The sequence below is a fragment of the Phalacrocorax carbo genome, chromosome 3, assembly GCF_963921805.1.
Source record: "Phalacrocorax carbo chromosome 3, bPhaCar2.1, whole genome shotgun sequence".
Lineage (NCBI taxonomy): Eukaryota > Metazoa > Chordata > Aves > Suliformes > Phalacrocoracidae > Phalacrocorax > Phalacrocorax carbo.
This window is the reverse complement of record NC_087515.1, coordinates 25,532,496-25,559,459: the sequence shown is the minus strand read 5'-3', so window position 1 is coordinate 25,559,459 and position 26,964 is coordinate 25,532,496. Positions and strand designations below refer to the sequence as shown.

The 26,964-nt window shown below is 40.0% G+C and overlaps 1 long non-coding RNA gene across 1 annotated transcript in view; it reads right to left on the bottom strand.

The window, feature by feature from the left end:
• LOC135312828 (uncharacterized) overlaps positions 1 to 26,734 on the bottom strand; it is a 43,976-nt gene extending 17,242 nt beyond the window's left edge. Inside the window, exons 1-2 of the long non-coding RNA XR_010372448.1 lie at positions 26,678 to 26,734; positions 23,334 to 23,470 (exon numbers count right to left, since the gene is read on the bottom strand). This is a non-coding gene — a long non-coding RNA (uncharacterized LOC135312828). The remainder of the gene's footprint in view (positions 1 to 23,333; positions 23,471 to 26,677) is intronic.
• Positions 26,735 to 26,964: the final 230 nt, after the last annotated feature.

Below are 26,964 nucleotides of genomic sequence, written 5' to 3'. Positions count from 1 at the left end.
ACAGGGAGTGCAGCCTTTTGGACTGACACAACTGCTGTACTAAGACAGAAGGGCCATATTTTGACCTTCCTTCATATTAATAGGCATGGGGGAAACTCTGCCTGCATCACAGTATGAGCAACATCCCTTGGAATGGTCTTGTCTTCCAAAGTAATAAGGATTGTTCAACAGAAATGTTTAAAAACCTGGTTTTGAAAGTGCGTAGGAAGGACATAAGAGCAAACAGCTCATCCATAATCAGGGTTTGACATGAGGAGATATGTTGCTGTATTTTTCAGCTTGCTGTAAATTCACTTCCAACACATTCCTGTCTTGTGCTTGACGTCCTGCAACCAGCACACTTGGGATGATTGAATTAATTGAATGAAACAATATTAAGAATTTTAGATTTCATTCAGCTTTAGGGTAATCCTAAACCCCAGTGATAGACTGGAAGTTTAACGAACAGTGTGAATAGACCCACCTTAAGGTTCTGAAACAACTAGGATACAGTTTCATGTGGACTTTCAAAAGATACCACAAAATTAATTCAAAACTCTACTTTCAGCATTTACTAGCTTGTTCCACAGAGGACTTTTTTTGGCTTCAGTACTATTCAGGTGTTTAGGAAGACCTGAGTTTGATTCATTAACGTAATTGAGATTTTCTGTGTGATTTTTGGAAGATGTTGTTTATAGGCCTCTGTCCCCTATCCATGTAACATGGGTACTAATCTGCTTTTCTCACTGGGGTATCATGTAAATTAATACACGTAAGATCAAGAGATGCAATAATAATAGTACTAGAATAAAACAAAACATTTTAGACAAATTTTCATGTGCAGCTACCCAGTTAGGGACCATTTTTAATCTCCTTCTCTATAACCATATAATTTAGACAAGTGTAAACCTGTTTCTTTACTTGCGTTGACATAGAAAACCATGATTGTACAAACACAGTAAAGAAAAAAACTTGCAAAAAGAGAGAAAACATATTTCATTTGGAAATAAAAAATAATTGAAAACTTTAAAAAGTAACCCATGTAAATGGCCAAGACTCAACCTAATTTTTAATATTTCCTTCAGCTGTATGCTTTTTGTAATTTACTGGAGAATCCTTTGAAACCATTCAAAGATACAACCTTACACCTTATTCTGCTGTAAGATTAACTTTTGTGGAGATGACAGGCAAGATGAAAAATGCTGCATATGAAGGATGCAGATTTTTTCAAATAAAAGAACAACGCTCAGACTCATCTAGGCAAGAAAGGCTGCAGATGTATTTCAAGAACCGTTAACAACACTTGGGTAATCAAGAAGGACATTAAACCTGCCTCCTTATCCATAGTTGCAATGTGCCCTGTTGACACAAACTCAGTTCTCCAAACTAAACAAAACCATTTCCAAGTAAGGTTGGAGATTCAGCTCTGTCCTCTGCTGCAGGACTGCATGGAGAATATGTGACGGGGAACAGACCTGGGTTCTCTTAAGCCTTCATGTCAAGAAAGCTACTGCTGGATCTGTGCAGAGACAAGAGAAATTTTCCCAGGAATTCTTCTGAGACCTCTGAAGTCGACCTTTCATTGCCGCCCCCCACCCCCACCCCGCTAACCACTCTGAATCTTATCACTGGCATCAATTTTAGGCTATGCAGATATTCCAAGGCAGAATATAGGACTCCTACAGACATACTGAGGAGTATGAGAAATACTTGCTTTGAGGGAAAATTTGGAGGGCTATAGGACAAGTCTTAACCACATCTTGAATTTTCTTCCCACATCTAGTCTTTAACTAGTAAATTTGAACACATTTTGAGTCTTCACTGCTCTTGTGGCAAAACCAACTCATATCTAGTTGAATGATGAATTTGCAAGTACCCAAAATGACCTGAAATGAACAATCATTTTTCCTGCAGAGTTTGCAGAAATGTCTGCTTATTGGAGCTCTTAGGACTAAGGTAAAAATCATCAAGAGAGAATAAATATTTAGCTTGGGCTGCAAGGGGAGAGTATGTTAATACACCTCTGTACTTCTGGATTTTTGCTGGAACTCGAAGCAGAAGTGTCAAGAAACCACAAGGAAAACTGATTTCACACTATGCTCAGATTAACTACAAGTAAGACATGCCATGAATCACTCGTTACATATCTGTTTTACTGAATAGAGAAATTCAAGACAATATAAATCTGCACTTTTCAGCATACACTAAGCAAAGGTCTCCAAGCACCTTAACTTAGGTGATAAATCTAATCTCACACTTTGCTGTGAGGCTTGCTGTGACACAGCCATAAGCACCATATTGCAGGTGAGGAACTAGAGCATCCAAGAACAGCCACACTGAGCAACATAGCAAAGCGATTTATGGCAAAGATGATTTAACCCAAGTTCCCCAATCCCCAGTCTGTCCCTGAAAACTAGCTTGGAAGTTTATCTGAACTGAATCAGTGGGGTTTTTTTTCTGATTCTTCTCACTCTATGTCTCAGTTTGGGACAAAATAAAGTAATAAACAACCAGGAATAATATAAGTCATATTTCTTAACTGCAAGGTAATAGGCACCTGCCCTTTGGGTTGGGCACTTCCAGGTGTCCCCTGTATTCAGGATTGCCTTCCTGAAACCCTGTCTCATGCATTTTTGCAGTGTCTGTGGAGAAGGACTTCCCGTCACTGCAAAGGCGATTTCTGCTTAAAACACAAAGACCAACGTTCTTCTAACTTGGCTGACAAAAGCCAGTTTTGTCATCCCAGACCCCAAAAGCCAGCAGCACCTGAAGGCAGAGCCAGAAGGCTCTGCTGCTTAGGCCAGGCTTCACCCCCGCCAAGCATGAATGTGGACTTTGTTCCTTTGTTTCCTTTGTTCTTTACGTAATGAGGGTTTTCCCCAGGTAGGGCTCTGCTTTTTTTTTTTTTTTTCAGTTGAAAAGCATTCTATAGGAAAAGGTATGCAGGGATATCAGTTTTCACACTGTTATTGACATATGTCTGACTGCCCTCTTCTGTAAAGAGCTTTGGGAGAGAACTATCACCTAAACCAGCTCTGACCTACAGCCGTTATATGCTGTTCTCCCACCTGAAGGTCTGACAGTACACTACAAACATGGCCTCAGCCCTTGCAGTGCACCACTGAGCCAGGCAAGTTTGCCATATTTTTAGAAGCAGCAGGCTCCCTGGTTGTCCAAGACTCCTCAGATGAGCAGGGCCATCAGTGGGTGAGTTCACACCCGACTGGGGTTCAGGGTGTCTTTGGAAAGGACACCTGCCTCAAATCTAATTTTACATGTCTTTTTCCTCCATGCTGACCGTGGCCCAAGAACAACTGGGTGAGCAGGTGCTGCTCGGTGAACAGGGGTGTGTGAAAGAGGATGCACATGCGTGCTGGTGTGTGCAAATGTGGCATCTCTTATGAACCCTTGGTACTGTTTCATTACCTGAATTCTTTTAATTAACAAACATCTGCCAACTCCTGCACTCTCTCAGAATATACCACTGATGTTTCCTTTGTAGTGCCTTTCATAACATATGTAAACAGGTGGAAGACAAATCTTGCTGTTATCATCTTTCGATTTTATGAGTAGCTGGGGCTGTTTAAACTATAAATTAACTTTTACTGGCCCATCTCCCTCTCCAACCACCACCACCACCCCCAGCAATGTTTGAATAGCCAACTTTCCCGTGCCGGTGTGTCAGATAACTACTCATTTTAGTAGGTGTTTAAGAGACGGAGTCGTTTCACTTAAACTAAAATCACAAAATTCATTTCATGCCCTCATATATGCTTTCTCCCCTCTCCCCCCAAGCAGTCTTGGATGAGTCTATACTCTTTGGGCCGAGATCCCAGTAATGTGATGAGTAACCTGTGTGCTACCATGATTGCAATGTTGGGGGCAGGATCGTTCAGTGTACTGAAGAAAATGGGTCTTTTCTTGCTTTTTCCATGTCAATACATTTTCCAAAGCTACATGTCTTATGCCATACAACCCAATTCTCTGACAAAGGAGAGACAAGACTCTGAATATATTGTCTAGCCCAAACATGAATTACATGTCCAGGAGATCTTTCTACCACACCCAATAGTGATATACCTCAGAATGGTAAAGGGTGTCTATGACAGTGATTATTCCGAGTGATGTTGTGTGAACACTACATGTACAGGTCTGCAAGTTGGATTGCATAGCCAAGCGTATCACAGACTAGGTGCAACCTATGTGTGCTGCTTCTACAGCCTCACAGCTCACAGAATGCTTTTTGAAGAGATATTACTCCCCCACCCCAGCTGACTAAGATGCTTTTGTTTGCATCCCACCTGAAAATTAGTTGTGGTTGAAAAAGTGGAAAGAAATACCATACTTTCACTGACCTCCATTCCCTGACTGCCCGTATTTCTGTTGCATTATTATTTGAATTGTCTTCCTCATAAGATTGCCCAAAGGACTAAGTGCAAAGACACACAGTAGCTATGCTTTTTAACAGATTGTCTGCAGTTGTCTTCTCTCACACTTCTGTACAAAACAAGCAGAGTATATATTTCCAGGCTTCCGCTTTAGGTGATGGAAACGAGCAACAAGAAATAGAGTACAATATACACAGTTTGAAGTGTTGAAGTGACTCAAAGTCCTAATCCCCTGCTTCGTTTCCCACATACCCTTTCCCCTTTAAATACTTGCCCTTTCTCTTGGAACATTATTTCACCTTAATCTGCAACCTTTGCTTTCTAGTTCTGAACAACTCCTACCTGCACAACCCCTTTGTGCAACCAACTCTTCCCCTCAGCCCTGAAAGGAGCCTTAAAATCTGCCAGCCCCATCTCTGCTTGCTAACCCCTTTTTTTTTCCCCATTATGCTGCTCTTTCAGCTCCAGTCAGTCCTGCCATTTCCATGATCAGTTCCCAAGAGGACCTCAAATGAGGTCCCAGGTGAGACGTTTACTATTCTTTTCCTGGTCACATCATAAGTTTCACGTACTCTCCTGGGCTTTGAAGGTTCAAAGTATTTTCTATTACTCATTAAAAGTGAAGTCAGCGGCTGATGTGGCTGAGCTAGGTTTGGATAAAGCACCTAGGTGTGCTGGACGCAGGCAGAAGGAAGTGCTTGGACAAACATTTCTTAATTCAGGAAAATATACTGCCACTCCCTCTGAAAATACAGAGGCAAATTTAATTTTCCCCACAAATTTCCTGCAAAACACTTTTTTTTTTAAATTCAAGATATTTGCAGAGTCTGCTCTGTGCTTGGATTAACAAAGTTAAACTATCAACATAAGCACTTGTGAAAAAAACGTCAGTCCACAGATACTACAGAGATGGCTTTTCTACATCAACCTTTTCTAAAGTGCTTGCAGCCACACAGAACATCTGAAGTGTTTGAACTTGTGCAATTAGAACAAGTTGTCAGGGACACAAAAAGCTTTTCAGAAGAGCACAGAAGCTGCCCGTATGTTATCTACCAGTGTCATATACCTTCAGCCTAGGAATCATCAGAGCCTAGGCAGCAGGGTATGAAATAAAAATCTTCTACGCCAACCATATTTCAGCAAGCTGCGATTTTTTTCTCTAATAAACCCTCTTCCCTGCAGCTTTTCCTTCTGTCTCTAAGTTCTTCTTTTTTTGCTCTCTGCCCTCTGTACTTTCTCTGGTTTTCCCCCACTTCTTTGTCTTGTCCCTCGTCTCACCTTATTTCTTTTCCCCTTTCTTTCTCTGCTTCTTGCCAGTGTATGTTCTCTTACCCCAGTCCCTCCTCAGCCCCAGTTCTTTGATTCTGTTCTTCTTTCTTGCCTCTTCCCCATTCTTCTCTCCTTTCCATTTTGATCTGAATTGCATTGCTGCAGATCTCTGTGCTGAGTCAAGATGCCCTCACTTCCTGCCTCATTCCAATGCACAAACCTCTTTCCTATCACAGAAACCGTAGATTCTTTCAAAATTTATAATTGGATTTTTATGAAAAAGTGCAAGACGGAAAGTTCTCCTCCTTTAAAAAGATTCAGCACTTGGATCTAGAGCTTTGGTCCCATGCCCTGTGAAAACTGGGTCCAGTTGTGTGTCAAATGAATTTTTCCAGATTTTGGCAATGGTTGGTGGCTGGCAAAGCCTGGTGGACGGCAGACTTCCGGTTCTGGATTTCACATACTGGCTTTGTTCTGAATCTGAACAAAATGCCCAAATTTTACAATGCTACACAAAAAGTTCACTTTGACTCATGACATTTAGATTAGAGAATATAATAAGGAAAGGTTTATTTCAAAATAGAATTGGAAACGCATCCTTCCTTCCTAAAGACTGAAATGGGATGTCCTCCCTATATTCTTATCTGCACAAAATTTTCATAAATTCCAGGGCATTTTTCAAAGTGCTGTCATAAAACAGAGGAAGAAATTGTGACAGGTTGGAGATCTTTGAGAAACTGTGTTGAGATTTTAAATGCCTTACATATATATGGTCCCCTGGGCACACACTGTTGTGCACTATCATGACAAACAGGATCACGTATCACCTTATCCTTGGTGTTCTGTAGACAAAACTGAGCTAGCTTTAAATTAGCAAATGTCACCTCCACTAGCACCACAGTTATGGTAAAATTATAATCCCCATGAACCTAGGGAAATAGGAAGACAGATTGCCCAAAACAAGACCTCTTGTGCCTTGGCCTCACAGTTTAAGGTAACACAGGTTTGGCTGCAACAGCAGGAGTCACTGGATTGATTTCTACAGGGCCTGAGCTGCTGGGGAGGAACAGTTGTGTACTGTGCTCTAGCTGTGCATACGCAGCCTGAACAACATAGAGGGGATTTCATCTGGGATTTGCAGTCAGCAGGAGCTGTGCGTAAGCAAGCACTGCATTTTGTCCTGGTCTGAGCGAATATCCCTGCACAACCAGAGTAACAATGCCTCTTACATGACAGGAGCCCTGGGACATGAAGGGTAGTATCAGTAATGGGAACTCTCCTGCATGCAGCTTGGGGCTGTGACCTAGGACAGTGTTCTAAACTCAGCACTGGTTCTTGTTAAGGGACAGCTGAAAGGACAAAGATGCTGCACGGAGATTTGAGGTAAACATTCTGTTTCAGCTATCGGAATCTAGAAGGCCCATCAAGCAAGAACAAGTATGGCATCCCTTTTTCCACAGCCAGAGATGTGTTCCCACACACCCCTATCTAAGCAGAAAATGACCATATGAATTTACATATCAACCACTGCCCACGATGGACAGAATGGCTAGGGCATCTGCATATCCTTCTGAAGCGGAGTTTGAGGCACAGACTTCTGCAGACATCTAAAGGGTGTCACTGGGCAGAAAGTTAGGGGCAGACTGATGTGAATACAGGTCCAAATAGTCAAAAACATGTACAAATACATGGATGTGTCCAGCAGGACAGTTCAGTATATCCACTTAAAGAAAGCAGCGCTGCTTAGACTCCCAAAACCACTTCCCAGTGACTCTTCACTGTAACAGGATTCTTTCTTCCTTCCTTCTCCCACAGCCCACCTCTAAATGGTTCTGATAATTTTCTGAATTTTGAAGCTTACTCTGAAGGTCCATTATATGAAATTTCTATAGACCAAGGAAAAGAAGAAGTAGAGGTATGTCAACAGGCATCTCTGAAAGAATCCACTGAAGAATGGCTGGAAAGAAAATACAGATAGGAGTAGAAAAAGATGGAAGCAGATAGAGTCAGGACAGAGAGAATGGACGTGGAGGGAGGACAGAAAGATCTGGTTCACAGGAGAAGCTGTGGAAATGTGGTCCTTACTAACGGAGCAAATCTTTCAAAGGTGTTGGCTATGAATTCTGGCCAGGCCTTAGACTGTGGCCAACTCATTCCTACAAACCTCCTCATGTACCTGCAAGACAAAACGCCACTGCTGAGTCAAGAGCAGTTCATAGACTTTCACTGGTATGTACTAAGTATGGAACACGTTCACTCAAGATGGACATTTTGCAGAGACTGCAGGGTAGGGGTGCCTTCCCTTGATCTATTCCCTGTCACCGGCAGAAATAAAAACACAGCTCAGAAAGCACCACAGACACAAGAAGCTTGATGACTATTTTAAATACATCAGTCTCACAACATCTTACAATGGAGGGTATTTCTCATTTTGCAGATTATGAAACAGAGCTGCTGAGGGTCCAAGTGTCTTGACTAAAGATGAGTGAGCAAAAATAGGGAGTGAAGTGGTCCTCCTGATTTCCAGCTCACTGCCTAGGCAGCCAGAGGGAACTAGCTTGAATACAGATATTATAAATGCTGCTGAGGGATGAGAGGACACCATCTGAAAAGGTTCTTCCCTAATTTGCATAATAATAAATACATGTATAAGTGGAATTAACTAGCAGGTATTTTTTTCGTCTGTTTGTTTTAATTATTTCAAACCGTAGTGTTTGTAAATGTGATCGACACTAAACCTTTATTTAGACTGTGCTTTGAATAAATGTATCGACATTAAAATTAGTCACTATAACCTATAAATCACAGAAAGGGTTTGGTTGTGAATGTTACAAGTGCTATATTAAGCTTCCAAACAGAATTAATTTCTTGCTCTAGGAGACCTTGAGAAGCTGTGTATTTCTAAAACAGAATGAGATACACAACTTGGAACAGTTTTCTGAAATAGCTTTAGTTTCTGAAAACTGGATTTTCTTATTGCAGCCAGTTTAAGGACATGCCGAGAGACAGAATACTGTAAGTCAAATTCCCAGTATTGCATATGTGAACTCTGCCACAGTAAGAGAGATTTTCAGAAGTACAACTGAAAATTTGGCATCTCACTCCTTTAAACTGTCACTGGGAGTTGGATGCCTTTTTTGTTGTTGTTTTTGAGCATCCAAAAAAAGCCTATATGTAATTATGTATTTTTATGGAAAGGATGGAATTCGATTTCTAAATACCTGCTAATTTGTACAGTATCCAAAATCCATAGGATATTAATTATTCCAGAGGGAGATCAGTTTATTGCCTTTTTCTTCTGTGATTCTACTTCTGTTTAAGACCAAAAATCAAGATGATGTTCTCTTAAGATTATAGTTTTCTATACTGATCCTGCCCTTGTTATCTCAATGGCTTAGTTTTTAGACAGAAAAGATATGACTAGGCATATATCATTGTAGAATACAGGAAAACTCACTGAGATTGATGCATAAGCAAAGGACAAGCGCATTAACAAATCTAGCTGTCCGAAAGTCAGGTCTAATGTTAACCAAGAAGCACATTACTGTGATTCCATCAGAATGTTCTTTTATTTATTTAACTTTCCCATTTTCATTTTTTATTTGGGTAAGATAATTGCCTGTGATAAGCTCTCTCTGTGTAGGTTGGAAGCATGCAGAAAGCCAGCCTTTAGAATGGAATATTTACGCTAAGCCTAAGCATTAATGATGTGTAATGGCCAGACATATTTGCATATTGAAATGATCTCAATTAAAATTCTTTATCAGATGACTTCAAAGAGAGAACCTCTCAAACTGCAATATATTTCTCCATGAAACACAGCCTATTAGGGATGTAATGTGTTTATCTGCATTTCTAAAGACAATAATTTTAATGTTGATTTTGTAAGTAATAAAAGATACATTTCTTTCCTTAGGCACCATACCCCAAAATTCTTTTATCTTTCTTTATAATGCACTTACCGAGCCCTGAACTTATCTGAAGGACAAAAACATAAAATAGTCCACAGAACTTGAACTAAATAATGCCTTGCCCTTCGATACTGTCTCTCATCCTGAGACTATAAGTACATTACAAAGATTTACAATGTCTAAAAGAGATAAGAGACTTACAGGGCTCTCTTCACCCACCACTAGAAGACAGTCATCTCTGAGCAGGCACACAAAAACTTTATGGCACCGAGGAACAGAATGAAGTAGAGAGTCTTTGCAAGAAGCAATGAAGTAACCTATGTAAAGAAGATAAACTGCTGAAAAAAAAAAAAGGAAAAAGAATTCACCATTTTTTTTCCATTTCTTGATAGCTTTCCATTCATTGAAAAAAAAACTCCAGCCACATGCAAATTTTTAGAAAATGCATTTAAAATCTTATGTTTTAAAAGGCCCTTGGTCCTTTTAAAAGGGAGGATTCTGATAATTTTTCTAAGGAATTTCAGTTATTTTCACAACATTTAAAAAGATTGGTTTGTTAAAATAAAGACAGTAGCTGGAAATCACACCGTTTCATTTATTAACAGAGAGGCCCAGAGGTAATGAATGAAGAAATGGGGGGAAAATATGCCATTTAACATAGTAGACTCAAAGTTAGCGCATACTAACCATTGGAAGACTGGGTTCTGATAACATAATTTCCTGTCTCGTAGCTGGGATCTATCATTGAAAACCTGTATGGCAAGTAATTTATTGATTTTTCATTCTTTATTGTTTTCTAAAGCCACATGAGTGATTATCAACTAGGTCCTGAACAAGAACTGCACACTCTCATAAAAATAACCATAAGCTCCAAAGAAAAAAGTTTCAGCACAAAGATTTTTCATCCAGAATTTCTCAAGGGAACCGGTGCCACCTGCAACTCAGACATCCAGCAAGAGGGAAGGAATGATACCACACAGTGCTTTGAGTGACCTACCACCCACTGCAAATAAAAAATATCCAAAGCAGAAGCTCTATTTCCTCAAATCTAATACAACATTTTCTCACACTGTAAGGAGCGACAATCCTGGAATCACCTATTAGGGATAAACTCCCTCAGATTATCTCACATATATCTCACAAGACACAGTGTGCACAGGGAAGCAGCTGCCACATATCAGCTGCTCTGGGGTAATTACCAGTATATATTCTCACGGTAACAGTGAGGATACTTCCTCATCTTTCAATTCAGGGTAAACTACCTTGCATTTATGACCGGGTAAGAGTACAGAGAGCCTAGTTACCACACAGCCACTGATTTACAATAGCTTACTCCCTTGTGTATGTACTCTTGCTCCTCAGCAAATACAAAGTAAGTTGAATTAGCTCACCTTGAACTTAAACATTTTCATTATTTGAAATCATTTGTTATCTCGTATGCCAAGGGTCTTTCACTAAACAAGAAAATGAAAGCTATTAAAATAAATCATTTGTTGTTGCAAGAAAGTGCAGGCAGAGGTTTGTTTTTATCTAAGTTATGAGAGAGAAGGATTTGTAAGAATCAAAAAAAAAAAAGAAACAAAAAGGGTTAGTTTTAAAATATAGGTAAAGTCACAGATGTTGCCTATGGTCTGGATAAGGCACTACAGTCTTCAGCTAGTCTTCTGACTATGAAATTTGAAGTCATGGAGTCCAACAGAAAATCAAAGAAGAAAATATAATTGAATCAAACCAAAAATACTGGCTGAGACTTACTGTAATTTCTCTCTTGAACCAAATGTGAGGATTTATGGGATCAGCCTAGATTTATTTACCCCTAAAAAAGGGTAAATGTGATTGACTTTGAAGAGTCTATAGTCTAAAGTGTATTTATCAAAAGAATTTATTTTAATACTAAACACTATTAATATACTATATATTCTATAGTGTATTTAATACTGTTATTACATAGTATTAGTGGGTAGCATTAGTATCAAGCATTTAGTACCACTAGTGCCTAGCATTAGTATTAGTGCTAGGTTCTAACAGTACTAAATATAAGTAATAGTACTAAATGTTTGTACTAATAGTAGTAGTATTTATCTGTTGTACAGCTGAACACACCAGAAGACAATCAAGAGTAACCTACAAAGCATTCATCATCAGAATGTTGCTGCTGAAACAGAAATAGAGACACCAGTGTCAGGGAATTTGGCGGGGTGAACACGAATTGGCCCACATTTTCTAACACACATTCAGAGCATTTCCAGTGTGCTCTTTAGAGATTTTTATTCTTATACAGATAACCAGCCTTTCATTATTAGTATCAGGTAGCAAAAAATCTCCATCACCCGAGGTAGAACACCAAGTTACCACCTGTATTTTGGCAGGTGCAACATTCCCCTCAGGAAATGAAAGCAGTAAGAAGGGCTACTGAGGGAAGAAATTCAAAGGCATTTGCAGCAGAATAACAATATCCCATTTAGCTTAATGTTTCTCATTTTATTTAGAAGCTTGAAACATGTTACCATCACTCATGCTTTGCTGTAATTGGACAAAGTGATTAGAACACCTTTTTATATTAAATGCACATTTCCTTTTCAGTAATATCCATGGTAAATTAGAAGAATACTATTCAGCCAGTCAGCTGGGTTTGGAGCAATGATCTATTTTACCCTCATTTTTAAAGCTTTTTCTAATCTGTGGTTTTGTAGAGAAACTGTACATGAAGACTGTCAATATACGCTGACTTAGAAAGGAAAAGAAACAGAAGAGAAACTCTTCAGAAATATAGAGGATCCTGTAAGGAGAAGAACTGATTACTGCCAAATAAGCTTTCTGAAAGTTTATCATTTAAAACAAGAGGTCACAAAGACTGGCATTGACAAGGGAATGACTGCAAAAAGCACTACAAGGAATTCAGACAGAATATCCTTCTGCAAAGGACTGTCATTGCACAGACTAAAATGGTCTTTGCTGAAGTCAGTAATAGATGTAAACCGTGAACGTCAGTTCAAGAGGGAGGTTGAACATGTTTGGAGCAGGGAGTCAATGCTATGCAGTCATAAGAGAGATAACTGTGCATAAGATGGTGAGCTACCATACCTGGTCATTTGTATTTTTTGTTGCCAGAGGCAAGGTTTTGATGGACCGTGTGCTTTTCTCTGGGCTATTATTGCTTGTATGTCTCTAAAAAGTGCCCTCTGCTATCACAGCAGCCACAGTAATAAAATGTAAGTTAATAATATTATTTATCCTGTAACCATCACTCATGTTTACTGTTCAATCACTTCTTTTTCCCTTCCCAATATACCCCCCTCCTATTTGCATTTGAAGGTTAAAATCTCAACAAAAGCTATTTAGCATACAAGTCTTTTTCAGCTCACACTGTCCCAGTGCTTCTCTGTTGCCACATGCACAATGCATATACACATACATAGACACCGTGTGCTCAGATACTGTCTTGAGATCTTTCTCTTCTTCTCTCCCCTATCTAGCCAAAACTGCTTGAAATTACTGTGCAAGATAGGGTCATGAGTCTCCCCCTGTTTTGCCTCTAAAGGGGCACACTTTTCAGACTCCTGCTCAACCAACCGTTGCCAAAACAATGAAACTCAATTGGCAAAGCCATGACCTCCCTCAGATGCTTAAGCCACCTTTGCCACAGCTGAATCTAAACTGGGATGTTCTTAATATCTCCAAATGGAGGCACAGTGATTTGGAAAAGAAGTTTAAATGAGACACAAGCTAAAGTCCATCCCAGCCTGAGAAACTGTCCTGTCACAACTCTTACATGTGCCCAGAGTTTTCTCCTTCCTCCAGGAGGGCAGGAAGGAATGGCTAAATGCAAACCAGAGGAAAGATACCAGTGGGACTTGCAGGTATGCTAACAGTATTATCGTGCTGAATCACACTACTTTCAATACAGTAAGCATACATATAATACCTATTTGTCAAAAAAATAGGAGACACAGAGCAAGTCAGCAACTTTTTCAATTATATAAACTACATAAAACAGGGGAGTGACTCCAAACAGAATCTAGAAAAGTTGACTACCAGATTTTGAATTTTTATAGAAAATAAACCCTCTTAAATGGTCTTTACATTACTACTCTTTAATCCCAACCAAAATAATCCTTACTGAGCCAGACACAGTCCTCTACATGCAGGTCATGCAGCCAGGCAGACAAAAGACAGAAGGGGAGCGCAGAGATGAAGCCACACGTCCATGTTCACCCAAACTCAGCACCAAGGCACAGCAGCCTTGGTCCCAGCTAAAATAAAGCCTTTTTCATTTCACACCATTCAGGAAACAAAATCCACAGCTTCATTTCAGTCAACACAGCAACATCAGTAGGATTCTAAAGAGAAGGCAACTGCCTCCCATCTGTTCTTGATATGAAATCTGCTGGGTAGACCACCTATGCTTCATGCCAGGTCTAGAACCACCATGTGTATCCAAGGCACTCGCTGAGGGGTACAGTCACCCTGGCCTCCCTCTTGCCAGTGTCTCCAGAGGGGCAGAGACAGGAATCTCTAGGGAGCAATTTAAACTACATAAAATCTGAACTGCTCCCTGAGATGACTATTACCCTTCACTGACTAAGGAAGAAAACCAGGTATCTGTCCCCTTAATGGATGTAGTTAAGTACCTTGTCTTAGATAAGATGCACCTGGGCCTATCTGAGAATATATTTGACTACACAAACAAAATGGATTAGGGTGCTTTGCTTGTGATAGCATAGGATAGGCTAGGAAAACAACCATAAATGCGTTGTCACGCACTGATAATACCGATTCTCCGCATTTCTACTTCAGCTTTCTTCCAACCATCATAAAGCACTTTACAGAACCAGAAGCCTTGACTATCTAGCAGAAATACATCATCTAGGAACCACTTTGGCCCACTTAGTGCATTGTAAGATGTCTTCTAACCATGAACAAAAGTGCAAAACCACTCACTCTCCATTTGCCTTAACACCTCAGCCTCACTTTGCATTGAGGGTTTATGCCCCTGCACTAATCCCCTTTAAAATCCCACTTTAAACACACTTTTATCCTGAAGAGTTTACCGTCTCCCTAGGAGAGTTAAAATAATCATTGCTTGTGCTCTGCAGAAGGGGAACTGAGGCCCAGGAAGTATTTATCATACTGTTGACACACAGTACTAAGAGTTGTTTCTCCACTAAAGTGTAGAACTATCAAGATCCCATAACTTAAGTGGAGACTGAACAAGACAATGTAGAGGCATTGGCTTTTTAAAGGGGCATGGCTTTTGGCAAGACCGATGGCAACTAAGACTGGCCAGGAACTACACAGAGCCCAGCACTGAAATTTATCTGGTGCCTGGGAATGACGGCCAGGCAGCAAGTCAACATTAGAGCTGTTGCTTGTGTATGCTGGCCTACACTGTTAGGGTTTACTAAGTTATATACAGCACCATGCAACTGAGTGAGTTGTTTTAACTAGCCCTGAAAGTAGCTATCATATACACAAAAAAAATACCTTCTGCAGGCTAGTCAAGGTCACATTAGTAGTCCCTGTTCATGAGGAAAGGAAACCACACTTCCTGAATCTCAGTGCAGTGCTCTTCCCATAAGTTTATTTGCCAAAATCTCCATACATTTGTAAGTGAAGGACAGTCTCTGAGCTCAAGTAATAGAAGCATTACTTGAAGACCCCAGTTGTAATGACACCAACAATAGACCCACAACAAAACTGTAGTGGTTCAAAACATAATTTTACATGACTAGCATAGCTGCATTACATTTTCCAATCTCAGTGCTACAGAAAAGAGGGTTTCTATGCTGAAATCCAGGCCTAAAATTGTGCATGCCTCTGAAAAATATCCTGGTATTTCTAATTCTGTAGATGGGAAGACTGAGGGGCAATGACATGAAGTGAGCTGTATGATGTCAAACTGACTTTGCTTCTGAGCACAGATATGTCTAGGGATCTGAATCTGACAACATTGACATGAGTGAAAGCAAAAGTCTGTAGCAGAACATAGAAGAATGATAACAGCATCAAGTGCAAGTCTCTTAGGGCTGGAACCATATAGGTATTGAAGCTACCACCTCCACTAGCCCTTTGGATCGTGGCACCAAAACCTAGACTACCTCTTCCCTATTTAGAACACCTCTTCTAGGTGTACATGGAGTCCCTCACAGACACAACAGAGAACTTTCTCTTACAGACACATTTATACATGTTAAATTGGAGCAATGTTTATTAACAGCAGAACTGCAAAATGCCTGCACCTTCACCCAGCTGAATGGACCAGGATATTTTTCAGAATAGGCAAGTAAGGCCTCTTCCCCATTCAAGGAACCACACATTAAACAGATGCATCCTCTCCCAACACACAGAACCTATCTACCTTTCACTGCTGGCTTACTAGTAATCACACAAACAGGCAAGATGGAAAGGGGACAGAGAAGGACATAGCACACAGGTTTGTTTTTCAGAAATGGTATTATGGGAAGACCAGCTGGGGTAGGGAAAACAGGAAATCAAATACTGACAAAATAAATAAACTATAAAAACACCTATTGTTGTATCAGTATTTTGAACTGAAGAGTTTCTCGTGGGAACTATAGTCTCCCTTAAGAACCCTGTGCAGAAAGAAACTTCCTATAAGAGAGTCCAGCGGTTTTCCCCATGAGAAGATAAGGGCTCTTCACTTCTATCTTATTGAAAGAAAAATAGCTGTTGTTTATCCTTTAACACTCCTTAAACAGTTAAAATGCAGGAATTCATCTTCAGTAATGTCTTGTTCTCCTCTAGGTGAATTTGTTTCCCTCTTCTGCAATTCCCCTTAAACCAAGATTCACTTCATCAGTTCAACAGATAGGGCTGAAACCAAACCCCAATGCCAAACACATTCAGCAACTAAGAAAATTCCACCCAGTGACAGCTTTAAAGGTTGATTCTGAAAGGCATTAAGCAGTCTTATGGCAGCCACAGAACACAAGAACCTTTTAAAAAAAAAATCCCCTTTCTCTTCATCTGTGCTTATTAGAGCTCTAGAGACTCAAATGACAGTATTACTGCACCTGCAGCTTGTCAGAGAAACACACCCTTCTTCACACTGCTATCAAAACCAGGCCAGCAACAAGAAAGTAGTAAAATTTCGTCTTGAAAACAATGAGACTACAGGTGTGAGAGAGGTCATAAACCAAAGACAGTGCAGTTCACAAGTGAAAATGGGGACAGAACTCAGCCTGAGTTCTTTATGGTGATGGTAGATGAGGGCTGGCTTTAAATTACTAGGCAGAATTTAGCAAAACTGAGGTCTGATAAACCCCAAACCCAGTGTATTTTTATTAATAAAATAAGTAAATTAGCACTGGAAAGAATAAAGATACAAATATAGAGGTCTGCATTGCCATTTTAAGAGTCGAGTTTTCAGAAGAATGGCTCATGAAGAAGTATATTAAACAACCTTCTTTTTTTTTTTTCTCCTGTGTTAGGATATCATAAATGCTCCTTTGTTTCATTAACATGGAGGGATATTCCCAATATGTATGCCAGACTAGGATACCATACACTTCCATTTCATCTTTCTCTGAAAATGCTTTTTTGCTGAATGTGAGTCCTACAGATAGGAGAGGGCAGAACCACAATACAGTGCTCTTTAAACACTGCATGCTTTTTTTTTTTCTAAATATGCCATTACTTCTCAGTGTTAGGCCTTCTTTGTAAAGACATTTACACTAGAAAGCTAAGAGTACTTTACAGAACCCTGCAAATTTCCATAAATAAAAATTGGCCATGAGAGTTTCTTTTCACCTATTCCATAGAGGGGGACTTCCAGACAACAGCCAGAAAAGGTGGAGATCGCTTTAAAATGCTTTCCTCTGTCATTTCCAGTACCCTGCCTAATTCAGCTAGGCCAAAACCTCACTTGAAGTGAGCTGAAGTAGAAGCTTTTTGTGTGTGTATGGAACCATATCCAGCTGGGAGAGCAGTTAAATGCTTGCCCATCCCCTTAACTCTGGGCATGTTAAATTCAAGACGAAGAGAGCTGTTTTGACGTTCTTGGCTGGAAATCACTCTCCACACCTATACTTTAATGCATCTACTGTACGTGGTAGTTTGGCTGCTTTCTCTCACTACCATCTGTTCTGATGGCACAGTGCCTGCTCACAAGTTGAATGATATATAGGTGCCAAGCAACAATGCGTTTTGATGGGCAGACTGCACAACACTGCAATTGTCATCTCTTGTGCATGAAGGCCACACTCTGTGCCAGCAATGAAACATTGGCACTTCATACCTCCATACACTTGTTCACACCTGTTGACGCTTACGTGCCAAAAAAGGAATACTTGAACGAGGGAGTTTGTGGGCTCTCTTAACTCCCCACTAACAATTAGCATTACCTGGAAGTATGTTCGGCCCCTGGCTCAATCATCATCCTGTGCCTCAAGCAGACACTGGGTCACAGCCTGGAATATTTCTGAGGGTCTTCACCTTAATATTTTCCTAGATCTGTATGTCTGAAGGGAAGAAGAAAGTATCTGCTCATTCAGTTGAAAACTGACTGGACCAGGAAAGTATTTTCTCTTCCATGGTCCCATCCAGACATTTAAGTGCAAGCCTACGCAAACCTTGTATTTTTCTCATGCCCCAGCTAAGGGCCCAATTTTAACATTTATTTCACAAGGTCTTCCACAAGCACACCCAGGCTTGCCACAGGTCCATGCCAGCATCACTCCTCTTTTCCACATTTCCTTAGTCAGGTAGATCACCACCCCAAACCTCACCTACAAACTCTGGTTTTTTGGAGTTCAGATCAGTCCCTCTTCACCTGTAAGATTTAACCACATGCACCAATCATTCAGCTCCATGAGTAAAGCTTATTCTTGTGGCTTCTAAAGTAGCAATTATTTATACTGATGGAAAAGAATGTCAAGAAAGGAAGTCAAGGTAAAACATCAGAGATGAGTTTAATGTGCTTTAAAAAGTGGTATGTTTGGGGGAGGGGAGAGTTTCCAACCCCTGCATTGGGTGGCCGCAGAAATTCAGTGATTTAGGGAGGAAAAGAACTTCCACACACTAGCTAGAACCAAAACACACAATTTCTTGAGGAGTATGGAAAGACCTGGGAATGTGCAGGGACTGGACCAGAGCATTCCGCTCTAGGAAATTAAAAAAAAAATTTAAACCTTAATCTTAATCCTCACCTCTAGCAGAACAGATAATTAAAATCAGGTTTTTTGCATATCCTTGTAGCTGAGAAAACAGCTTTGCTGAGAAGGTGGGGGTAGGGACAGGTAATGGGGCTTTGCTGATAATATCTGGCAAAACAGACCAAGAAAAGAACAGAGGAGGCTCTGTCAGTAGCACACAGACCCATGCATCTGCAGGTTCAGAGTATCTTTAGCAAAGACAGTAGGCAGCAGGAAATCAGTAAAATGTTTCTCTGTTGCAAAAGCTCTGGAGAACTGGCCAGAACAGGTGGAAATTTCTCCAAAATGCTTTTCTCTCTTTCTACCATCGCACGCCTAATGCACCTTGTTCAAAATCTTATTGCAAATGATACTTAAAGTGCAAGGGTTTTTTAATGAGAAAATTCATCCACTGGGAGTGTAGGTAACAGTTGTGCATTACCTCAGCTCGGCATGACAATAAAAGGTGGTGAGAGTGAAGAGCATGGAGAGAGCCTTTCCAACAGTATGTTGCCACATCTATGTAGCAGCTGGCTTCAGAACCCACAGCTGGAGTATTTTCAGTCGGGACTTTTGCTGGATATTGCTTTGGGTGTCGGTGTGGGTTTTGTCCCAGATGTACGTGCCCAAGACTATCTATACATTTTTATTAGACTACTGAGTATCATAAGATTATAACTTTTGACTAGTACAAGCCTGGCTTGTAAATACAGGAGGAGAGACTGAAAGGCTGTAGAGGCCCTCTCCAGCCTCCATCGTGGTTATACGCTCTTGGTCAGAGGGAGAAGATCCGTTGAAGACATCAGCCTCTGCTCTGCAGGCATAAAGCCAGTAGCTACTGGTTTCCCTGAGCAAGGCTTAGGTTACTGGGGGGCTAACCACCCAAGTCTTGTATAACTTACGCGTGTACTTAGTAGGAAATAAAAGATATGCAATCATGTGAGTTACTGCATATTTGCTGCCAGCCGTTACCAGGTAGCTGTTATTTCTTTTCTATGAAATATCATAACTATGTAAATAACTCAAGTAATAATTGTAAATAGATGACTGTACTAAGGAAGGAGGGGGCATGAGCCATAACTGCGCAGCTGCTATGGCTGTGAAAATTCAACCTTAAGCAGCCTAAACATTCATTTTACAGTGTACACCACTGATTACTTAATTACATCTAAAATATAAGTCAGACTCACTAAAAACCCCAGGGAGTAAATTACAAACAGCTATGAAGCAATGTGCATGCATACACCCTACTTTGACTCTAAAAAAATTATTGTTTTCCAATGAGTATGAAGGATTTTTCTATTTCTGTTCTGGAAAACATCATTATGTTACAAACAGGTAAATATTTCTAAGTAATATTAGATGTGCGTGGGAGCATCCATCTTCAGCCTTTCACTGTGGACTCTCACTAAAGGTTCTTATCTTTATGTATATTTGAACAAGAAGATCTACATATGCTTGATCTCGGTATGAACCTCTGTATGACCTGATTTTGTTGCCATGGCCACCAATTAGACCAGCCTTGTTGACTGCAGAACAACAGTCAAAGCATCTCTATTAAGTTCTGAAAAAGAATGTAATATTTTATCAGCACGTTACAACAGCTTATCCTTGTGGTAGTGTTTGTTTCTTCCATTAGCTCTATATTTAAGTGTTTAGCTTAAAAGACAGGAAAAGTGGGGGGGGGGGGAGCAATGGCTATATCACTAGCCAGAAGCTCACTTTTTAAACTTTTTCAATATCTGCTGTTATTTTCTAGGTTTTCTCCTCTAGGAATACAGAAGACAAAGGCTGTGGTAGCATCTGTGGTTCATGAGAACATTGAGATGAGCATAAAATCTTCCCTGCAGTTGCACCTTTGAGGATTCTATCAGCATTTTCCCAAATGCATTTTTTTAAAACATTCTCCATTCCAATGTGTGACAAACCAGTAGAGAATTGCCTCAAAGCCTCACTTGGCAAACAGTGTTTGTTAAACTACCTTTGCCCATGTCCTGGTTTCAGCAGTAGGTGTGTGTAAAGATACTGAATACTGTCACATGTACAGGAAAGACAGTTCAATGCCATCAGTATTATATTTTGTTAATGCCTACTTTAAAAAAAAAAAAAAGCAACCAGCTTGTAATGTACTCAGTTTACATCAAAACAAATAGAGGCTGGAGGATAGCAGAGTTCCACGACTAAATCTTTTATTTCTCAGGCTTCCTCTTTAGAAAATAATTTTCTTAGTATTGTTTTCATAAAAGCTTTCAAATGCCCTAAAATAATGCAGAGAAATTGGCTTTTATTTTGAACAGGATTTCTCAATATGTACTGCATCTCTTGGCATATCTATTATATTAACTCAAGCCTTAATGATACAATGGTTAAAAACAGAGTACAGATGTGTATAAATGAAAAATGTAATAGATTTCCCTCTTAATGTAATAGAATTGGCACGAGGTATTGGAAACAGGAGTGAAAGTAGTCACTCAAGCATTGTGTTTGCATGTTATTTAAATACAAGTGGTTGAGGTATAAGTACCTCTAAGTACACCTGAAAGAGATGGTGCCTTGTAATCATTGTTTCAGCAATTGACAGTTGTTTACACAACAGCAGCACATTCTCTACTGATTTGAATAATAAACATGTTTAAACACCAGCTGGATAATAGAAGGATAATTGAAACATAGTTTAAAGCTCTGATTTACAGGCATTGTGGCAACAGTTTTATTTGTGGTACAATGCTATACTTCTGTGCAGCCTCTTGAAAAAATTAAATAGGCATTGTTTCAAACAAGTTTGGGTTATATTTAACTCGATTAATCTATCGTGCATTTGTGTGCCTACATGGACAGACAGACAGACAGACAGAACAAAGAACACACCATCAAAACTTTAAAAAGTCTTGTGCTGGTGACTATATGCTGCTTGTGCTGCTTGGTTTCATTATATGTCGGCTCGGCCCTTACCTCGTGCGTACACTTCTCAAGTGTGAACTGTAGTGCTTACAAAGTTTAGAAATCTCACAGACCACAAGAACCCAGAGGGCTGCAAAGTAAAATTGCTGCGTAAATCAGAGGCAAAACAGGTGGAGAGAGAGAAGCAGTCCTACTTCCGTCATTACATGTGATAGAAGATGCACAACAAAGGGACAGTAAAAACGCTGTGAGATTAGAGGTGTTATCCACATCTCCTCCTTTCTTGTCTACACCAGAACTTTAACCCCTCAGAGGGTAGTGTTGAGTGAAAATATGGAGAAACAATGACAGTTTGGGTCTGTTTTCTAAAATGAAAATTCAAAGAGAAGCTGAGGCAGTCCTACTAAAAATGTACCTCTGTACTGTTCTTTTTTCTTAAAGACATCACTGCATATACATTCTTAATGCAAAACCTACGAGCTGAGAAGCCTAAATATGTGGCTGTAGATTGCCATCAGATCACATACTTCTTTAATTCCCAAGCATCAGATAATCAGAGGCAGCCTATCTGTCATTTTTCATCCTGTTTCTGATCCCTTACCCCAGTTTTGAACCACAGTTAATTCACTGACAAGTTTGGAGGTGTGGACAGTTTCCACACATGCACTTAGGTCCAGTTCTCTGACTCTGTCTGACATTTTATTCAAATGCTGTGGGGACTGCTTGATCCCAGCCTCTACAAAATCTATAACTCAAGAAGATTACAGATACCATGAGTGGCTTCTTTTACATACCAAGGCCTATCAGTTCCTGCTGACTGACCCCTAAGTTAAAGGCTCTCAAGAATCACACCAGCTCAGACCCTAACTGAGAAAAGCTTCAAAGGAAAGACCTTACAGTAGCCCCTGTTTTCAAGTTCTTTACTCTGTACAATGTGTGAATCAGGTGTCAGGTACAGACAGGAACACAGAGAGACTCAAGTCACTGCCTTCAGCACTTGGTCATGTTTTGAATATATAAATACAATAGGCAAGACAACTTTTGCCAACTTTTAGGAAAGATGTCTGACACTTCCATTGGAAACTTGTTTTCATTGTACTTATTACCAAAATTAAACAAATCAGCATGAGATTTTCCATATCTAAAATGACTTTTCATTATTATTTCTGCTTTGATGTTTTTATTTTTTCTAATGCTCTTAAGACAGTGGATCTCCAGAGCCACTATTTAAAAAATGGCCCATTATTTTCCTTACCATTTCTCCATTGATCTTACATAGTTATTGACAGGAAAACCAGGGCAGGGAATGGATACCAGGCTTGTGTGTTCATGTCGACCTGCTGCCTTTCATTCCATATGGAGCTTGTTCAGGGCATGTGACTTCATTCCTAGATATCCCAACTTGTACCTCTTGTTAACTCGCAGAAAGCTCAAAAAACTGAGATCTTCAAGGGCAAGCCCGATAAGACCATATCCCTATGTATATCAGTTTCACAGTATTAAAATTTTGAAGGGATGGGAAACAAAGCATGAAAAAGAAAACTACTTCATAATAAATCCTGAAACTTAAAGCAGTGGGAAGTCTTTTCTTTAATTATATTGATATGTCTATAACTGAACTTTTGTTGCAAACGAAGGTAAAAATATACAGGACTGATAAATAAACCACAAATACTGTTAAACCTGACAACAATTCAAGAAATGCTCTGCCCCAGGTATACAAACCTACTCACTTGCTCACTTTGGGGTCTCTCGTGTGTGTAGTATATCTGTAGATGTGAGGAGACCTTCCCTGGAAATAGTCTGCTAGGTATGCCAAGGAATGGACAAACACACACACATATGCTCCAGCAAACTTGACATGGATCAGCTGAAAAAGAGTAGGATCCAGATGTAAAACACAGAAAAGAATAGGACACGTCTATACATACCTCCCAGTTAACAAAAATGCAGTCTACGGCTGCATCTGGAAATTATGTTACATTAATTAAAAGACACTAATCTCTTTGAGATATGGAGCAGAGGTTTGTACAGTGTTGTTAAATACTATGGATGCCATACATTTTTATTTCTGGAAAAAAGAATAATCACAATAAGGAAGTCCTATCACCATATGACGGATGGATGCTCTGACATAGCCTTGGAAGAGACATAAAAGAAGAAATACACCACATACAGTGATATAGGAAGAGGCACAATAGCAGAGTGTGGATCAGACTTAGGGAGGCCTTTATCTAAGGAACTAACAAACAGAAGCTGCACTTGATAACAACTTACAGCTGGATAAGATGCATGGAAAAAATCACCATGAGCTTCCACAAGATATGATGGGCAGACAATGGCGTGTTGTAGCTGTGGGATAGTGTTAAGCAGTTTCAGTAAGCTGCATGTGTTATGGTTCCTGGGCCAGATTTTGGCCCTTTTGTGCTGGGTCTCAAGAGTGCCCTACAAAAGCCGGGGGATTTTCCTCAAAAAAAAGGAGCATTGCCAGGTGGCCAAGTGCCAGGATGACTCACTCTGCACTACCCATTCCTTACAGGAAGACAGAAGTTCCTGAATAGGAAAGGATGAGGCAGGAGTGCACATAAATCCAGCTGCCCTGGACCCCAGAGAGCAGGTCTTGCCTTGCTAGCCCTGTTTGGAATTTTGCTCTCTGAGTGCTGAGGGAAACCAGGCCAGCCCTTCCATTCCTCTCACTGGCAGAACTTCTCTATATTCCTAGACCTAGGGGCAGAGGGGAAAATAAGGCCCAGGGCTGTAAAGGAAGCTATACTGATTAATTCTAACACACATAGAGAAAGGGGCCTATTTCAGTAGCTTTCTGAAACACTAAAGAAACAGAATAATAAAATTTGCCTTCATGTGATAAACAGCAAAGTTCAGAGAAAAGCTATGTTTGCAGTAGTGAGAAGTCTAACCCTAGAAAACATACTCGGGCCATGGACCTACACTGTCTGCACATGATAGAAGGCATTCACAGATGTTCTGTCTGCCTGCTTGACCTCTCTAAGGGTGCAAAACTAGTTGTTTCAACTCCCCTAGGTGTTTCAGAGTAAAGGAAAATAAATTCTTCTTCATTTAACCCACCTTTAAACTGGGGTAGTCCTGCAGGGGGGCAAAAATGTAAAAGGAGCAAGAAGGGATTAGATGAATTCCAGGCTGCTAGTGTCAGGATTAGTGAGGGGGGGCTATAAACTATGTTGCTTGGATGCAATCTCCAGGTCTGGAAATTGTTTGCCAGAAGCTCGGTAATGGCATGTAGACAAACATACATGTGCATGCAGGAAAACTGGTAAGGCGAAGACCTCCCCAACCTACATGCCTTGCACAGCATACACTTTACTGGCATTACTGGGCCTTAGTGCGAGTCAAAGCACTGGACTAAAGCAATCTTCTGTTTGACTCTGTATAGCACTTGCTATGTTTTAATACCAACCTAGCTGTGTTTCTTAACACTGGATCCTCAAATGTTTACTAATTTAGAGGAAATCATCACACTGAATGCATAGGAAAGGAGACCCTCACTACCGTCTGATCTTCTCCAACAAATTCATGATGTTATTTTAAATATGTTTTGCCAGACAAACACTTTGAGTCAAAACATCTTGTTTTCAAGAGTGTCTCAAGAGATATTAGCAACAGAGGGAAAATGACATTTCTTTATCTGCTATAATACATATAATGTGACATTCAAACACAACAAGTGCTACTCAATAGCTTGTAAGTCACAGAAGGTGAATGAAAACACTTACCTCTTTTGTTAAAAAAAAAAAAAAGGAGGTGGAGAATCCTCAACAGAAAGATCCACTTTGACTTAAAAAAATAGGGTAGGGCAGCATTACAAATTTATAAGCACAAAGCCCATCTATTAAGATTCTGAACAAATAGTAAGTCTAGCTAGGAAGAAGTGTTCCCGTTAATGTATGGTTAGTTATGTCAAGGACAGTAAATGAAGCTGCCTTTCATATACCAGATTGATCTATCTAAATTGGGGCAAGCTGTGCCACCAAAAATGCATTTTCATCGTGTTACAGAAGATCAAATGTTAACAAACACAGAAGAATAATTAATAAACAATAACTTCCACTCCCCCAGTAGCTGTTTAACTCACACATACTGTTTATGTGATATTCGTCTCAGATGAATGTTCTAGTAAATAAATTGCACAGGTAATGCTACAGAACTCCAGAGAAGCCAGAGAAAAGAGATATGCAGTTTTTAAGAAATGCTTGGGTTGAAAAACTATTCCCACACAACTGTGGGCAAGCAACTGCAGCTACTCCGTGAGACCGTGCTTCTATCATCTGCAAATGAAAGCCAGGCAAATTCAACTGAGGAATAAGGCACATAATTTAACATGAGTGTAAATAATTGGATGAAATGGTGGATTCATCTTTTAGATCCTTCAAATGAAAACAAGATGACTTTCTGGCTGATATGTTCTAGCCAAAGACAAATTTGTATGGCTCCATAAAAAAGTGACTGGATGAAATTAAATGGTTTCCTCTGATATTACAATGCACTATTTTTGGTCAGCATTCAATAAAGTGTTCAGGAATTTACTCACAGAACTATGGCTATATTTGCACTACAGAGGATGTCCCAAAGGATATCTATCTTTGCTTGAGCTGGCCACCTGGGCATCTCTTCTTAAAGCTGTTTGGGATTTAGGAAAGACAAAACCCAGTATTCTAAGTCCCTGGAGAAGCTAGGTATATTCCAAACACTCATTACTCACACTGGTGATGGTGCCTACTTCTTGCCAAATAGTCTGGCACTTACAGCATTTATCTAAGTGTGAAGTCAACATATTGGGCCTCACTTCAGCCTGAGGCTTTTGAACTCCAAATCCCATGAGAGTGCACAGACCGTGAAGCTACAGAAGATTTTGCAACTGCTGTGCAGCCAGGAATGGAAGAATCACAGGGCCAGAAATATCTGATCCTCATCTAGTGGTTAAGCTACTCAGCTAGGAGAGGAAGGGCTTAGGGCTCTCATCCTTCTGAAAATTTTCTGTATTCAAGTCAATAATTAGCTACTATGGATCAGATCATCACCCCCACAGGGGTAACCTTACCTCTGTACCACAACGTCTGACTCCATGTATCTTCGCTTCTCAGCTGACCGGCAGTCTTGTTCCAGCAAAAGAGATGAAAAAAGTTTTGGTTTCTTTTTCTCTGAAAATTGCACAACTTGCTGCTTTGTACATATTCCTGGGATGCAGAACCTGTCCTTCCTGTTTATGTACAAGTGCCACAGTCGTCGGATTTTTGTGAGAAAGTGACACTTCCTCTCATCCTCTCTAAGAGAAGAGTGTCCTATCTGGAAAAAGACTCTGAATACCTCATTTACAGAAGTAACCTG